The sequence below is a fragment of the Pinus tabuliformis genome, chromosome 6 (genome assembly GCF_031772625.1).
Source record: "Pinus tabuliformis cultivar Carrire ecotype Pingquan chromosome 6, CPIR1, whole genome shotgun sequence".
Taxonomy (NCBI): Eukaryota; Viridiplantae; Streptophyta; class Pinopsida; order Pinales; family Pinaceae; genus Pinus; species Pinus tabuliformis.
This window is the reverse complement of record NC_142292.1, coordinates 826,552-844,718: the sequence shown is the minus strand read 5'-3', so window position 1 is coordinate 844,718 and position 18,167 is coordinate 826,552.

Genomic DNA, 18,167 nt, shown 5'->3' with positions numbered 1-18,167 from the left:
TAGTGAACATCCTACCTTTTGGCCACAATGGATCTCTCCCTAGATCTCATCCTTGGGCCAGATATCCCCATGGCTCCAAGAATGGTTTGGAGCCTTTTTCTTGGGGCATTCTTTCATACAAAATCAATAACAACAACCACAATTTCTTCCCAATGCACCACCAAGTAATCCTCCTCCACGATCCCAACTACCTGTGCATCCTTACCCTAATCTATATCCTAGCCCATATCCTAATCCAAACCCTAATCCATAGCTTAATCCAAACCCTAGACCTAACCCTAGTCCATATCCTAAACCAAACCTTAGACCTAGCCATAATCCAAACCCTAGTCCAAACCTTAGCCCAAATCCAAATCCTAATCCAAACCCTAGTCAATACCTTAATCCAAACCGTAGACCTAACCCTAGTCCATACCCTAATCCAAACCTTAGACCTAGCCCTAATCTAAACCATATTCCAAACCTTAACCCAAATCCTAATCCAAATCTAAATCCTAGTCTAAACCTTAACCTAATCCCTAGTTCTAACCCTAGCCCAAACCATAGCCTAGACCCTAATCCAAACAAGGAGTTTTCACAACAATTTAAAACACATGTTCTTCCCATTGAGTCCCCTACTGAGTGTACTGATATATCTTCAAGGTTGGGGGAAGAGGTGAGTTTGGAAACATCTCCTATCACTTCAAAACATTCACGTCGGGAAGATCTAATTCAAAGACCATTAGAGGAGAAATCTATTCTGAAACTGTTGTTGACTTTCATCAAGAGAAAAACCTTAGAATTTCCCTTAACTATTCTTGTCAATCTGAAAAGCAGATATTTGAGCCCGGAATTGAGGAGTTTTTATTTTTTATTTCACCAAATTCTTTATGCCTCCAAGAGAGTGATTATCAAGTTGTAGAAGATTTTCATGAGTTGGAAAATTATAAATATGTGGATCCCATTGAAGCCTAGTTTCAAAAAATCGTGAACACACCTTATTCCCTCATCATTTGACAACTCTTGGTACAATATCAATTAAAGCAACTAGTTACTCATACTCCAATATGCATTGAAGTTTACTTTTTAAAACGAAATGTGTATATTTAGCATTATGTTATGCACATGGCTACACTGGAAGTACTCTTACACTTGAAGGATATGTTCCTCTCTCTAAATTAGGGTAGGGTAATATAAGAGCAATGAATAATGATGCCATTTGAAATAAAGTCGTTACAACATCACTCTTGAAACCGCAATTCCCTAAGGTGAAACTATTGAAATTTGTATTATTATGCACTCCTATGATAAGTCTTGTATGAACTAATTCACTCTTGATGCCTCATATTTTATTAAGTGACTATGATTATTGGCCGAGATTATTCATTGGGTTAGTTAGGGGGTTTTTTATTGTTATGTTTAATACTTTCCATTCATAAGCTTAAAAACCTACTTTTGGTCTATTCATTCTAACAGATTGTCATCCAAGAAACCCTTTCAAGTTTCTCTTCGAAGGTATTGATGAAAAACCTCCTATGGTGGACCACTCCTATAAAACCCGAATGAGCTCTCATGAGAACCATAGCATGATTAACTTGAGGAATCTTTTAGTCATTATCTGAGATGTCTTCTTTAAAATGAGTCTTTAGGCTAGAAGGACCAACAAGTAAAGATTAGTCATTAAAAGCTTTTCACACCATTGTGTGCTCTTAAGGAGTAGATTTTCCTCCCCACCTATTGAGCAACCTATTTCAGGTTGATCATAATTAGATTTTATTTTAACATAAAAAGGATTAATTAAGGGATAGGAGGTCTCAATACGATCCAACCTACCATGATCATGGGTCCTAACGAAAATGAAATTGTTGTTACTAGTCACAAGTTCAGGGTAATGGCCTTCAATTGAAAATATGGAAGACATGAGGTCTCATCACGAGCTAGCTTGTTCATTCTTATTAGTTCTCGTTAATGGCACTGTCATTAGTCAGTTTCCAAGCCAGGACAATGACCTTTAGTTATTTCTAAACCAAAGTAGATGCTTTTAAATGACTCTGAATCTATATCTGTTAGATGGGACATAGGAATTTCATTGGGTTAAAAGGCCTCCCTATTGAGGCTATAGATGTCTGCTGGCAGCAAAGCCATGTCTATGGTATTAAAGATAATTTTACATTATGATTTACTTGGTCGTTTTTGTCTTTCCTTAACTCATTATCATATTTCTCCAAAAATGGCTTTAAGATCCTTTCAGTAATGTGATTTGGAGTTCTATCTTCCATAAAGATAAATGTTTTCATGGATGTGTGACCCTTAGTGTAGGTGATTCACTTTTCTTGAACAAGAGGAGCTTCATCTATAAGCTTGGATGGCAGTAAGATGGTCACCCTCGGAAGGTATCATTTTGTTATATTTCTCTTTCCATGCTTCCATCTATCTTTAATGCCATGGCTTTGAAATTATGTCACTTTTATTTATAATGAGGATATTGAGGTGAAAAACTTATGACTAAGGCTACTCCTGAGATGATTTGTGCAAATTTTGATGGCTTCCTATTTCATGATAACAATATCCTTGCTGTTTAGCATCCCTATGGAAACCCTGACAGCAAATTTTCTTTCTGATGAGTGAAAAATCCAACAGAAAAAACAACCAACATGCATTCTTTTATTAGAAAAACTATATCTAGCAAAAGGATGATTGGTTATACGAAATTTCAGGAACACTATTATAAGTGCAAAGGTCATCCATAGATGTTTTAATCTTGTTTTCTTGCAAATGAGCAACAATGCAAAAATTGATTCATTTGCACGATGACATGCAAGATGATCGGCATAGGGAATGTGATACCTCCATTTTGTTTGATTTTACATCACCTTTTACTTTGAAATTCCTCATGCTTTCTATGATTACTGTCGTCGTTTTGTTCATTTTTTGCAGCCCCTTGTTTCAACAAGATTTAACTCTAAAATTATTATTGATGATGGAATTGTGCGTCTTCAGGTGTAAAATGTGGTTAAATACGTGTTTGATTGACACATGGCGAACGACCTTGATCCTGGATCACACTCTTATAGCATGTATCGAATTCCTGTATTCTAGAGGATTCCTACACCAATTTATCACAAGTTGCGGGTGGACTGCACTAGTCAAAGACTGCTGGTTAATGAGCTAGCCACGTGGGCCAGCTATCCTATGGATTGAGATGGAATGATAGAAGCATGCCTATCTTATGTAGTCAACCTTGGAACCAAAGAAGAAGCAACTGATACCCTCACGTAGAGGACCATATCTCTTTCATTGGAAAACTGTTGTGATCTGTGTCTATTTTTCCATGTGTACGATTGGCTTATGTTCTCATAGACAAATCTGTAGTTTATATTGACTATATAAATTGATTATTGCAGAGAGATAGGGGGGTTATTGTTGTTTTGTTGTTGATGGTTTATATTTGAAGAGTCAGCGCCTTTCTGGGCATTGGACTCTTCCTTTTTTCAATTTAAGAAAGTCTTAACTTGATCAATACAAAGATTCTGATATCAAGCCATCATCTTTGAGGAACTTTCCTCAATGTGTATGGATGCTTGAATCTTTTCGTGTGATTTAGTCTTTTACCAACAGGGGTGTGAGTTGGACTAGTTGAGCCCGCCATACTAGATCCGCTACCCTTTCAATGCATTATTTTTCAAGTTTGAGTGTCGATACATGATATTTATAGTTCATTACAGTGTGCCTACTAATATTTGAAATCGTTATGAGTGATTTCTTTACATACTCTTTCTTGACAGTATTTGCATGGTTATATATGTTTTCAATAATAAAGCTCTTATATTAGTGAAGATCCTGAAGTGAAGCGAAAGGATCGACTGGAGTGTTAGGAGTACATTTCTCTATGCAGTCGGAATATTAATGTAGGAGTTTTACAATTTGTTTAATAATCGGATGATTGGTGAAGTTTCAGGACTTGTTTGGTTTCAATTAAGCAAAGGTGTGGTTGAAGGATTGATTTGGTGTGAGCTGTGGTGTGTAGGTTGTTAAATTTTCTCCAATCTCATTTACTTTATTACCATTTTTACTTGAAATTCCAGATCTGTCGGTGTACTCTATATTTTCTATTTTGCATGTGTAGAATCAAAGATCTGAGTGGTTTGACCATTTTCTAGGTGGCCCTTTTGGCCCTCGTGGTTTAGCTATCACTGTTGTGATACACTTATACCCTCTTCATGGCTAAAACAATGTAGATCTGGAAGTTTTAGTCTCAAAGTCGCATGTCTGAGTGATAATTTATTTGCAGGAATTGGATCTGTTTTGGAAAATTTGTTTAGAATGTGGATTGAGGTTGAGTCTGCTTTTGATCTTTGAATCTGACAGTTAGGGGCTCAATTCGTGATATATATCCTCTCTTTTAAACACAGGTGCCCACTGTTCAGTCAATTCATGCAAATCCCTGACTCTGGTACGTACGTCACACTGAGTGGAGGAATCCTACCGAGTGCAAACAAACTGTGAGAAGGAGCAAATTATAAATATTTGAGTTTGAATCTAGGATTTATGCTCTGAATTTAGTCCTATGTTTTTTCACTTTCAATACCGGTCACAATTCTAGACTTAGTATAATACTGGGAGAATGGATTTGGGTGATATATGAAAGGTGAAATCATTTTACAACATTGTGTTTATTTGATTTATTGCTTGCACACAGTAGCGTACTTTTCATTAATGGGCTTATGCATATCAACACTCTATTAAATACTTGCTTTGATCTGGACATGCGTGAGGATTTTGTTTCCATTTGCTTTCAGAAATTTGATTGATTTGCATGACACAGTAGAAAATAGAGTGTAGTGCGGGAATCAAATTTGGAGTTTATGCAGGGTTGTTTCAAAAAATTGCAGGATTAGTATTTATGTTTTCTAAAGTTTCCCTTGAGTGCAAGATTTGAATTAATTGTTGCTTGCAAGATGTTGTAAAGAGATTAATGCACAAGTTAGACTAGAATTTAATTTGCAGGTAGTCAGGTTGCTAGGGGCTCTCTAGCATTTCCAACATTGCGCCTCGAAGTTTACAAATGACCATATTGACAATTCATGTTGGTTCATTAATATACCATTTACTGCACCCAACAATATTATCACATACATAGGCTATATATCATACAACATATAGAGAGGGGACAAGGAAAGACCAAGAAAGTAAACTTAATTGGTCAGCAATCAATTAACTATTTAACATAACCATTATGTTAGTAGAAGTAGGAGGGTTTTTGGCTTTGAAGATTAAAAAAAAGTTTGAGAGACAAGGAAAACATACTTTCCCTCATATACTTTTGCGTGAGCACCCTATCCAATCTTTCACCCTATAAAGAGAAGCTTTGGATAAATAAACCATTTGTCATCCAATTGAAAATGATAATGTTTCCTCGTCATCATTGTTGGGATCGATTCAACTTCTTGCTCAGTATACAGGTCACCATCCCTAGTGCCCTCTAGAATAATTCTAGTAGCTTTTATTGACTCTGCCCATGGGATTTTCTTCTCCTCCCCTAAACCCATTTCTGAATATGGCATCATATTCAACTGCAATGCATTCCATCAGTGAAAATGAAAGAAGTTCAAGCCTCAAATGGTTGTTGTTCTTCCAAGTTAACAATTAGTTACTGTTGGGTGGATGTAGACATATTAGAAAGAGATTTAGATGATGTTTTCCAACATTTTTTGGCTATAAGAATGTGTTGTATGAATGGTTTCAACTTTATCAAATTTTGGGGATACAAACACAAAAAATGACCTATAGAATATTGTTGCAAACTCATTTTTTACACAAATACAAAAAATGAATGTGGGTCAACGCTTGCAAATAGTGTTGGGGAGGTTGGAACTAGATACAGAGGCCTATAGAAGCTTGTTGTGAAACATATTTTGATAGAAATTGATGTTTACCAATAGATTTCAACAAATCAAAGTGGGTTAATGGTTTTGAGCAAATTTTAGAAATGGATGTGGAACAATAACATAATTGAATGCGGGTCAATCATTTTAAGCATATTTTCACAGTTAAGAACGGAGGTAAATGGCCAAGAGAATGTTTCTCAAGCAATTTTGAGAAATGAATATGGGTATTTCCACCAATTACCAACAATAGGTTATAAGAGGTGGTCTATAGAAGGAAGATATGGTGATATGGTGAATGTTTGAGAAGAAAGATAACAAGAAGGGCTTAAGGGTTCAAAAAAGAGGATATTTCATTGATGTAGATAAAATCAATGAAATCTGGTAGCACCGCAGCAGCAGATGCCTGATCCATCCACCATGCCCCTCTTCAATGTTCCCCCAAATATTCTCTCCAAAAAAACTGCCTCATGACCTCTTCAACTACGTGTAGGATACTCCTCTTCACCTTTGTCCCAAGGTCACTCCCCCACCAACAGTCAACCTATGCATAACTTGTGTAAAAAATTATATTAATCATATTTTTATGTATACAAATTAACTTTGAGATGTAAACAAGAAACAAAAAGTAAAAATCAAAACCAATAATAGCAATGTGGAACTCATGCAAGGGCCTCCCTTGCATGAGGCCCACCTGGTGTCTCCACTAAACTGTCAGACCTACCTCATAGAGATTTAGGGCGACAAAATGCAACATCTAGTAGAGGCATCTATAGTTTCCATGGGAAGGGAACAACAATTCACAAGGTTTCACTGCCCATGGAGGTCATTTTTTTCTGGAGCAGCCAAGGTATTTATGTGATGAGTTGGCCTGAAGGAAGATACCTCACCTGCTGTGGGATAACAATGAAGGAAGATACCTCCCCTACTATGATATAACAATGGGTTATAGAAACGCCTCACTCACCTATGTTGGAGTTCAAGGTACATATGTAGAAGTTGGACAAGTGGCTTACCCGTTATCATTTCATTCAACATCTTGACCAGTTCAGGATAAATTCTGAACTATAGCAAACTAAGCAGTCATTGATTCTATTTATTTAGTTCCATATCTTCTAGATTCGTAGGTTCATGATCAAAACCTAGGTTATGTCTTTAATGATCCTACAGAGGAAGAGACAAATGTTTTAGATGCTCCATATGATGTTACAAATATATACCTAATGCAACATTTTTCAGATGCAAATATCGTGGGGAAGAGCACGATGATTCACAGGGTTTTTGGTCATATCTGGTTAGTTGGGGTTTTTTAGTAAGCTCCAGACCATTTTAAAATTCTTCCCTTTGAAAGGAAGAGTTCAAGCTAGGGAGGGTCCTCTTGTATTGTGAAACTCTTCGATTTAGGGTATTGAGGCCCTATCAAAACCCTAGAAGCTCAGGTGTGTAGTGGGGTATCCAAAATTTTGAATATGCCCAAAATTTTGGGTGGTGTTGTAGCGGCTACAACAATTGGCGAACCATTGGTAGAATCCAGTATCTCTATGAACATCCCTATAGTAGTCTGAGTGTGAATAATGATGCAAGGGAATATCGAACAGATGTTATGGGAACCTCTTGCGTTGCTTTGACCTTTGCAAATATGCCTTCCCTTCATGTCTCAGCTAGGTCTTGCCAGTCCGTAAACGCCCAACTGATATTTCACACATGTCAGTAGTTGATGATGATGCAAAGAACAGGGCAGATGGCTTATTGTATTTAGAAATTTAAAAGTAAGCTTCTGTTGTTGCTCCACTGCCAGCGGGCTTGGACAGTACCCCGATGGAGTCACTTCAAGAAATCACAAATGTTGCTCCGCTGCCAGCGAGCCTGGTCAGTACCTCGGTGGAGTCGTTGCATTACCTCTCTGCGCAGGAATCCTTTCTTGATCCTTTACCCTTTATTTGGTTTTGTTTTCTTTTACATGTGCATTTTCACTTATTTCTGGGTGTTCATTGCACCAGGGCAGATGAGGGATCCCGACTTATTTTACTAGCAAGAGAGGTTGTTTCTTGTTCAACAGAAACTAAGAGATATCCTGATTTAGGTTTGCCCTCATGCCAAGCTTCCACATCTCATTTCCAGTCAGCAAGTGAACAATAACACAAGTCATTGAAACAATCAAGACCACGCTGAGCACTAGGTTCAGGTTATGGGTATAGGTCATTTAAACAACATAGGGTTCCCCATGAGAATTTTGTTCTTATCTTCCCTGTTAATAAATTAGACACGTAGGAGAGACATTCAGGATCCAAATTTGATGACTGGCTCTAAGAGAGGTTACCCATGGGTGTAACCATCACAACTCCACACCATCATTAGGGATAGGGTTTTGGTCCTAGGGTCAAGGTGATTAGGAAACTCTCCTAGGGTTTACAAACTGGTGTGAAGAGGTCGAAGCAATGCACTTGGATTGAGAGAAAAAGGTGTGAGAAAACAATTCATGGCACCATAGGTTTGAAATCTTCAGGTTCATGAAGGCTCATGCAACGACATGCAACATAGGTGAAATTTCCAGGCTAGGTCAAAGGTGAATGTGTGCCAAGCGAGAAGGCAAGTGTATGATGAAATGCAATAGATATGGCTAATGATGCAATGTAATACTATGTGCAGAAGAGATCAACTATTTTCAATTAAAGGACCAATGGGATGCATATGCAGAGATTTCATGAACGTCATGCAACAATAAACAAATGTAAGGACATAAGTGTAGAAATAAACAAGCAGGGAACTAACTACCTATACTAAAGAAAAGGAAGCATGGCAAATTTAACTGATAAAGCAAATTCTAATCAGCGAACTGATAAGGAAAACTAAAACCTAACTATTCTAAACCCTAAATCCTAATTTAACCAAAGCTTAGGTCCATTATGTGAAATCAAACTTCCAATGCATCCACCGCAATAGTTACCAACCTGCAAAAACAAAGATGAAGGCAATTAGAATTTGTGGAAAGAGTTACGCAAAAACTGATGTGCTTACCTGTAAAGCATGTGTTAGGATATTCCGACACATAGGATATAGTTAAGTTCAACTTGGTCTAGCATAGAGTTAGGTTAGAGTTAGGTAAAGTGTGTTTCTTTACCGTTGTACATATTGTAACTTACAATCCGACGGTCACGATATGTAGTGATCCGACGGTTCACTCTCACCTCGGTATTATCAACACTTGATCCGTGGCTTGACACCCGATTGGTCCATGAGTTCTATTTAAAGCGCATGGAGGGTCATTGTTCGGGTAATCCGTGCATGAGAGAAGCTTATGTAAATTTTCATTCTTTGATTAATAAATTGTCTGTACCCACGTTGGGACAGGCCGTGGACTGTTTCCCTCCTTGCACTCTGAGGGTTTTAACCACGTCAAAAATACTGGTGTATTGATTTGAGATCTGGTTGTGAGCGGTGTCCTTTTGGTATTCTTTCTGAGGAACTTACCCTGTAAATTCCTACATGGTATCAGAGCTATTTGAGGGCCGCGTCCGTTGGTGATCCAAATCTGAAGCCGGTAGAACTGCATGCGGCTGTCGTTTCCTAGATCTGCTGTTTCTGACTGCTTTCGGGCCGAGAGGACTGCTCTGTTGCGTTCGGAGCATCTGTTTCAGTGAGGAACCCCTTTCGTTTCACGCGAAAAGGTTTCCGGTAGCCCTAGCTGCGTCATTTTTCAGATCGGGAGGTATACAGTGTTTTTTTTTGCAGTTTACTGTCATTTTCTCTCTGCTTATTTCGGTTTCGGTTTATTTAGCCTTTTTTTTTCCCGGACCTTTCATTTCTGCGTATGCTCTTTGCCCTGCGACTCTGTGCGATCTGGGCAAATCAGAAACAGAAAGAAAGGATTTTTCTCATGCGTATGCTCTTTTCCCTGCACCTTAGTGTGATCTTGGAAAATCAGAAACATTGAGAAAAATATTTAGTTTTTCGGTTAAAAGCTAACTTTGAGATTTTTTTTTTAAATTCTAGTTTTTTGGCTAAAGCTAACTTTGAGCCGTAAGGTTCGTTTTTCTTTGCATATTCGTGTTGGGTTTTGTGTTTTGTGTTTTGTAGGGAAAAGAGCCTTCCCAAGGCAAGCACGCAAATCGAGGCCCCCCCCCCCTCTCTCTCTCTCTCTCTCTCTCTCTCTCTCTCTCAAATATTTTGTATAGATCAATTGGTTCAAAGACTTTTTAAGAGAGTAGAGGTCTTGGGTTCAAGTCTCCATTTTGTGGGGGCGGATTTTTTCATTCCCGCACATTCGCGCACTTTGCCGGCAACGTCAACAATTTTTTTTTAAAAAGCCATAACTTCTTCATCCGGAAGCCTTTTTCAGAGCCGTTTTTTTTAAAACCGCCTATTTTTTCGAGATCTATCCATTGGACCACTTACTTTCAGCATCTTCAGCTTCAGTTTTTTTCAAAAAAATGGAAAGTCCATGCCAAGTCATTCTTGACAGCACTAACTACTTCCAATGGGTAGCCTACATGGGAGATTTACTTAGAAGTAAAGGTCTCTTCAGAATAGCCACAGACCAAGAGAAGAAACCCAAAGATGAAGACAAGGCCGAAAAATGGGAAAATAGACAAGATCAAGCACGTGGTTTGATAGGAATGTCTGTTTCTCCTGATCTTAGATTCCACATTGCAGAAATTGAAACTCCTCATGAAGCATTAGAAAAACTTGCTAAAGTTTTTGGGATTAAAAATGAAATTAGAGCCCATCAACTTGAGAATGAGTTGCTTACTTTGGATCCTAATAATTTTTCTTGCATTGAAGATTTCTTGTCCAAATTCAAGACCCTTAGATATCTCTTGGAAGGTGTTAAAGTTAAGAAAGAAGATGGTAACCTTATTTATTCCATCCTTACTAAGTTGGGACCAGCCTACTCTGTATTTGTTTCCACTTTCCATTCTACAAGGGAAGCTTTCATTTGTCAAGGCAAAGACTACAAACCCCCTTCCTTTGACTCCTTTTGTGATTCCTTAATAAGAGAACAAGAAAAACTCTTACACCTTGGTCTTCTTAATCTTGGAAACTCTTCCTCGAAAGCGTTAGCCGCCCAGCAGCAACCAAATTCAAAGAATCCTAAGAAGTCTTATCCTCAAAGGAATGGTCCTAAACCAACTCAGCCTCAAGATGAAAGATCATTTCAGCAAAATGACAAGACCAATAAAAACAAATGGAAGAGGACTGACAGACATTGTAACTTTTGTAATCGAGATGGCCACTTAGAATCTAAATGCTTTAAGAAGATGGAAGCCTTGGAAGCCGCAATGAAGAAACATAACATCCATCTGGAGCCTACTTCAACTTCAACTTCCGGAACGGCACTTTCTGCATGTCATCGTCAATCATCTCAGTCTGGTTATGCATTAAATGTATCTTCTTCTTCTTCTCATTCTCATGAGTGGCTCATTGATTCTGGAGCCTCTTGTCACATGGCCAAAAACCAAGCCATGTTTTCTTCTTTAAATGATTGTAACACCAAAAATATATATGTTGGTGATGATAGATCTCTTAATGTTGTAGGGACTGGAACTGTTCATCTAGACAATGGTCAGTTCAATGATGTATTATGTGTTCCAAACTTATCCTGCAACCTTCTATCTGTCTATCAGATAACTCATTCAGGTGAAGGTAAAATTGTTGAATTTTCACCTCATGATGTTGTAATCAAGGATCTAAAAGATCCTAAACAGATTCTAGCTACTGGTCTTGCTGATGATTCCAAAAGGTTGTATAAGTTTCACAACTTTGGGTCATCCCATCTTCCCTCAGTATTTGTTGCTCATAATGATGAAGTGAGCAAACTTTGGCATGAGCGGTTTGGTCACTTAAACTATCGCTCCCTTCAGCATCTATGTAAAGAAAATATGGTGACAGGTCTTCCTATGGTATCTTGCAAAGATGGTGTTTGTTCCGGATGTGTACTCGGAAAACATCATCGGGACAGTTTTGACAAACGTGCCTCTTGGCACGCCTCAGCCCCTTTACAGCTTGTGCACAGTGATTTATGTGGTCCTCTTCCTGTTGCTTCATTCTCTGGCTGCAAGTACTTCTTAACTTTCATTGATGATTTCTCTAGACGCACTTGGGTATACTTCTTAAAACTCAAGAGCGAAGTATTTAGCACTTTTTTGGCCTTCAAAGCATTTGTTGAAAAACAATCTGGACATCAAATTCTTAAGCTAAGAACTGATAATGGTGGAGAATATGTTAAAAACGCATTCATCAACTTTTGCACCGAAAATGGAATTCAAATGCAACATACTGTTCCATACACTCCACAACAAAATGGTGTAGCTGAAAGGAAAAATCGCACCTTAAAGGAAATGGCTAATTGTATGCTGCAATCTAAAGGACTCAGTCTTAGTTTTTGGGCCGAAGCAATTAATTGTGCAAATTATATAATCAATCGCACTCCTACTAAGGTTCTAGAGAATATCACTCCAGAAGAAGCTTGGAGTTCCATTAAACCAGATGTAAGTCACTTTCGTGTGTTTGGAAGTGAAGCATGGGCCCATATTCCAGATGAAAAGCATAAAGCTTTAGAACCTAAGAGTGAGAAATGTACTTTTGTTGGATATTCTGAAGATGTAAAAGGTTATAGACTTATTCCATTTAAGTCCAAAAATGTTATCATTAGAAGAGATGTAAAATTTGATGAAAATAAATCGGCCTGCGAGCCTAGTCCGGCGGATGTGCCACCTCTTCCTATCTCTTCTATCTTTGAAAACATTTCTTCTTCTGATGATGAAAGCGAGGATGATAATCCTCCCCCACCTTCTCAGGATCCTCAACTTCCAAGATGGGTCCGTGCTACTCGGGATGCAGCAGGTGATCTTGCCGGTGATCCTACAGATCAGCGACGTACACGTTCTCAGTTTGAAAGAGCCTCTTCTTTACTGGCTCAAGCTCCAGTAAATCATGATCCTGACACTTTTGCAGAAGCTTCAGGCCATCCACATTGGGAAGCAGCTATGAATGAAGAATATCATTCATTGATGACAAATGATACATGGGATCTTGTTCCTCTACCAAAGGGACGCAAACTTGTTAGATGCAAATGGGTTTACAGAACCAAGTATGGACCAGATGGGAAAGTTGATAAACATAAAGCTCGTCTAGTTGCTAAGGGCTTTTCACAGGTTGAAGGCATTGACTACACTGAAACCTTCTCTCCAGTTGCCAAAATGAACTCTATCCGCCTTGTTCTTTCCCTTGCTGCCTCTTTAAAATGGGAAGTCCATCAAATGGATGTTAAATCTGCCTTCTTGCATGGGGACTTGCAGGAAGAAATCTATATGGAACAACCCATTGGCTTCATACAAACAGACTCCAGCCTCGTTTGTCGACTTAAGAAATCCCTTTATGGCCTCAAGCAAGCTCCTCGGGCTTGGTATGCCAAAATGGATAGCTTTCTTTTAGAATCTGGCTTTTCTAGGTGTCATTCTGACAATACTGTCTACACCAAGAAAGTGGGCAACTCTCTTATCATCCTTGTTCTTTATGTTGATGATCTTATTCTTACTGGTAGTGATCCCAACCTTATAAACCATGTGAAGTCCAGCCTTAAAAAGAAATTTGAAATGACAGACTTAGGACACTTACACTATTTTCTCGGTCTTCAAGTCTTGCAATCCCAAGAAGGTATTTTCCTTTCCCAGTCCAAGTATGCTTGTGATATTCTTCGTCATTTTCACATGGAAGACTGTAAGCCAGCCCCTTCTCCCTTTCAGTCTGGAGTCAAACTTTCAGTCTCTTGTACTTCTCCTGAAGTTGATGCTACCTTATACCGTCAACTTGTCGGAAAACTCTTGTATTTAACCCATACTCGTCCTGATCTTTCCTTTGCTGTTGGCCTTGTTGCTCGTTTTATGCAAAACCCCCGTGAAAGTCATTGGAAAGCAGCTAAAAGAATACTTCGTTATGTTCGAGGTACAGTACAGTTTGGGATTCATTACAGTGCCAAAGCAGCTCCTCTGTTAGTTGGTTTCACTGATTCTGATTGGGCTGGTGACCTTGATGATCGGAAGTCTACTGCCGGTTATGTCTTCACTCTTGGTTCAGGACCTATTACATGGGCTTGTAAGAAACAGGCTGCCATTTCTCTTTCGTCAGCAGAAGCAGAGTATCGTGGTGCCGTGGAAGCTAGTAAGGAAGCCTTGTGGCTTCGTCAGATCCTATCAGAGTTTGGCTTTGAGCAGCAGCATCCAACCACACTTTGGTGTGATAATCAAAGTGCCATTCAGCTATGCAAAGATCCAGTCCAGCATCAGCGCAGCAAACACATTGAACTACACATGCACTTCATCAGAAAGCTCATTCATGACCATGTTCTTGAAGTGCAATATTGTCCAACAGATGATCAGGTTGCAGACATCTTCACAAAGGCTCTCACAGAGGCGAAGTTCACTAAACTTCGATATATGCTTGGAGTTCAGGAAGTTGTCACTAAGGGGGGATAGGCTCTAGTGCCTCCTTCCTTCTCCTATTGTGTCATATTTGTAAATCCTTCAATCCTATCCCAAGTTGTTCTTAAGGGGGGATGTTAGGATATTCCGACACATAGGATATAGTTAAGTTCAACTTGGTCTAGCATAGAGTTAGGTTAGAGTTAGGTAAAGTGTGTTTCTTTACCGTTGTACATATTGTAACTTACAATCCGACGGTCACGATATGTAGTGATCCGACGGTTCACTCTCACCTCGGTATTATCGACACTTGATCCGTGGCTTGACACCTGATTGGTCCATGAGTTCTATTTAAAGCGCATGGAGGGTCATTGTTCGGGTAATCCGTGCATGAGAGAAGCTTATGTAAATTTTCATTCTTTGATTAATAAATTGTCTGTACCCACGTTGGGACAGGCCGTGGACTGTTTCCCTCCTTGCACTCTGAGGGTTTTAACCACGTCAAAAATACTGGTGTATTGATTTGAGATCTAGTTGTGAGCGGTGTCCTTTTGGTATTCTTTCTGAGGAACTTACCCTGTAAATTCCTACAGCATGCACAAGAGAAAAAAATATCTCATCCACCTATAGGGAAACATGTCAGAGAAGACCTTTCAAGGCAAACTACAACCCAATCTTGGTAAATAGAACCACAAACATGAAATTTATAGTGATCCAGCCATAACATACATCTGTTTATGCTTAACCCTAAATCCAATGCAAGTAAGGGAAGATGTTGCCAGCTAGTAAAGCAATCTACCAGATTAATCCGATCAACAACCCTATCATGATGTAGAGGATGTTCAACATGATAACCTTGAAAAGAGGGGCCTATGTCAGGTGTCACTGTGATCTGTGAGGATTCAAACACAGAAACCCTAATTTCAGAAACCCTAGTTTGAAATTGTTCATAGCCTTTGTCAAGGACGTGAGGACCTGACATAACCATTAGCGGAAGCTGAAGTGCCTCATCATCCTGGCAAACCTCTGAAATTTCAAACGACATGCCACTGAATATTGGTAGCTTCGCAAGATTTTTAGATGGATGTATACGATTATCATTGGCTGTGACCGAGAAACCATCTGTGAAAATATTGTGGATTGGATCCATTGTTTGAATGTCGATTGAAAACTCGACAAATGAGGCTCTTTAGATTCCTGAGAATGAACTGAATCAACTGTAAGAGTGTCAGGAAAGGGGAGATCAAGATATTGGCACCTTCCCATATAGGGGATTGAAAGGTATCATTTGATTGCATAGGTTAACAGACTGTATTAGCTGGGAGACAATAAAAAAGATTCGAGACAATGGCCGAAGTACTCCCTTCAGCAAACAAATTAGGATATAGAGGTTGATGTGCATTAGTTGAAAGGTGATGGAAAGATTTGCTCAGAGAGACAGTGCTCGAATCAAAGGGTTTCCAAAATGAGCTCGCATCTGGTAGGATGATGCTGAGAGGAGCGTGATGTGCAGAAACCCTTGTTGGAAATACTAAGAGGGGGGGTGAATCAGTATTTCTTTTTCCGACTATTGTTTTACTAGTTAAAACATTTATATTTAGAACACAAGATGAATAACAAGAATAAATGCCTTTATTAATATCATCTTTGCAGTAAAATATATACAATATATAAGTGGTTGCAATCATTTGCCAAGCACCAACTTGGACTTTTGTGAGGCTCCAACCTTCAGAGCTCCAACTCTATTTTGCCAAGGCACCAATCTTGGACTTAGGAGCACCAATTCCCAAGGAATTCAATCCTTCCAGTTCCTAAGACACCAGTTCCAAGGACACCTATCCTTCCTACTTCTGAGGCACAAATCCCAAGGACTCCAATCCTTCTTACTTATGAGGCATGATACAACATCAATGATACAACATCAATGACAACATCAATGATACAACATCAATGACAACCAGTCTTCTTATGAAGGAGTCTTTACAACTCTTCACGCTGCCCACACAGAGTCTCCAATAGACTTCATGACCTCTAATAATGTCTCCACACAGCTTTAGTGAGTCCACTGTTAGCTGCACTAGGCTCTACATAAGAACCAACTTTCTGTTCAATCATATGTTCTTATTGTCACAGTGAATGCTTCAGCATGACTGTTTCTCTGCTGGCTACTTCTCCCCTTCGACTGTCTCCTATCCTGTTGGTCCTTCGGCCCTTTTTCTGTTCTGCTGGACCCTCTCTAGCTACCTCTATTTCCTCCAACGGTTTCAACAACACAACAACCACTTTCAACGCACACTGTTCTCTGCCTTTTTTTGTATGCATTCCTGATCCCTCTGACTATCGGTTTCCTCTTTTTCGCTGGCTCTTTGGCTTCCTCCTCAGTCTCTGTAGTTTCCTTTGTGCTGGCTTGTCCTCTTCGACGCTTTGGTTTCCTCTACGCTGGCTTGTCCTCTTCAGCACTTTGGTTTCCTCTCCACTGGCTTGTCCTCTTCGTGCTCACCAACACTCCTAGGACACATTGATTCAACGGCGAGGACCAAATAATACATAGAGAACACATATTCCAAATTAAAATTGTAACAATGCTCCTTTTTTCAATCATCATAGATATACACAGGAATTTATAGTTTAACAAAGATGCCACGTCCCAATCGCAATTGCAATCGCCATGATTCATCCTACTGAACCATTGTTCAGGCCTCCTGAACTATCGAGAGCATTATTATAGGCTTTTGGGCTAAAATACCCCACACAATACAAATGTTTAAATACACAGGAAATATATGGAAAAACTAGTGAAAACATTAAAGGGTGGACTTCAAATTTATTTCACCCTCATCCATACCTGCATCGGGTCCGTAGTGAAATCGCAATCGGCAGTCACAGTATATCACAACACCCCTTTATAACTTCCAATGGTCACTCTCGACATGGCGGACACGATATAGCATTAAGTCAATTGTAATGTTGCATTGGGTCCGCAACATTCATCGCAATCGGTACTTGCCCTTGGTAAAGGTCCGATGCGATATCGCTAATCGCTATCGGGGATTACAATGGGCCGCTTAACACTTTATAACTCCAGCTCCCGAAGTGTCGATGCGATATATGTCGACAATCGCAAATCGCAAAGGTTCAGGTCTAGACCTTAACGTAGACCACTCACTTATAACGATGCGATAATATTTGCCAGACCTGATAAGGCTCAACACTCCCGTGCATAAAATTTCAAGTCTGCTTTCCCGAATCCACTAAGTGTTTAGCATGATTTCTCTGTGTAAATGGCATTCGGCGATAAACAAGTAAATACACAGGGGTGATTCTATATGGGTTCTACGGATCTGATAGCATTAAAACTTTTGCCTATAATAATTGCCAATACACCTATTATTTCCGCCTCCGATAGTGTATTTGCAATACAACCAAGTCTTCCACCTCTGATAGTGTAAATGCATATATATGTGAGTTTTGGCCTCTGATAGTGTTAATGCATGCATATAACCCTTTTGTGGCATATATTGCTCCCAATAGTGTATTCTTTGGCATTCTTGCTCTGATAGCTTTGTCTGCTTCCTCCGATGGCTCTGATAGCTCTGATTGCTTCCTCCAGTGGCTCTGTCTACTCTTTGCTCCTCCAATAGCTCTGTTTGCTCCCTTTGCTCCTCTGTTTGACCTGTTTTCTCCTCTGATATGTTCTTCTTTGGCATATATGTATGACATATATATATGGCTCCTCCTGTAGCTCCGATATCTATATATATATATAGATATGGCTCCTCTAGCATGTTGATTCCTTTTGATGACTTCTTCCTCTTGATGCTTCTTGGGCATGTATTACATGCAATGCTCATCCGATATGGCTCCTCTTGCTCCAACGTGGCTC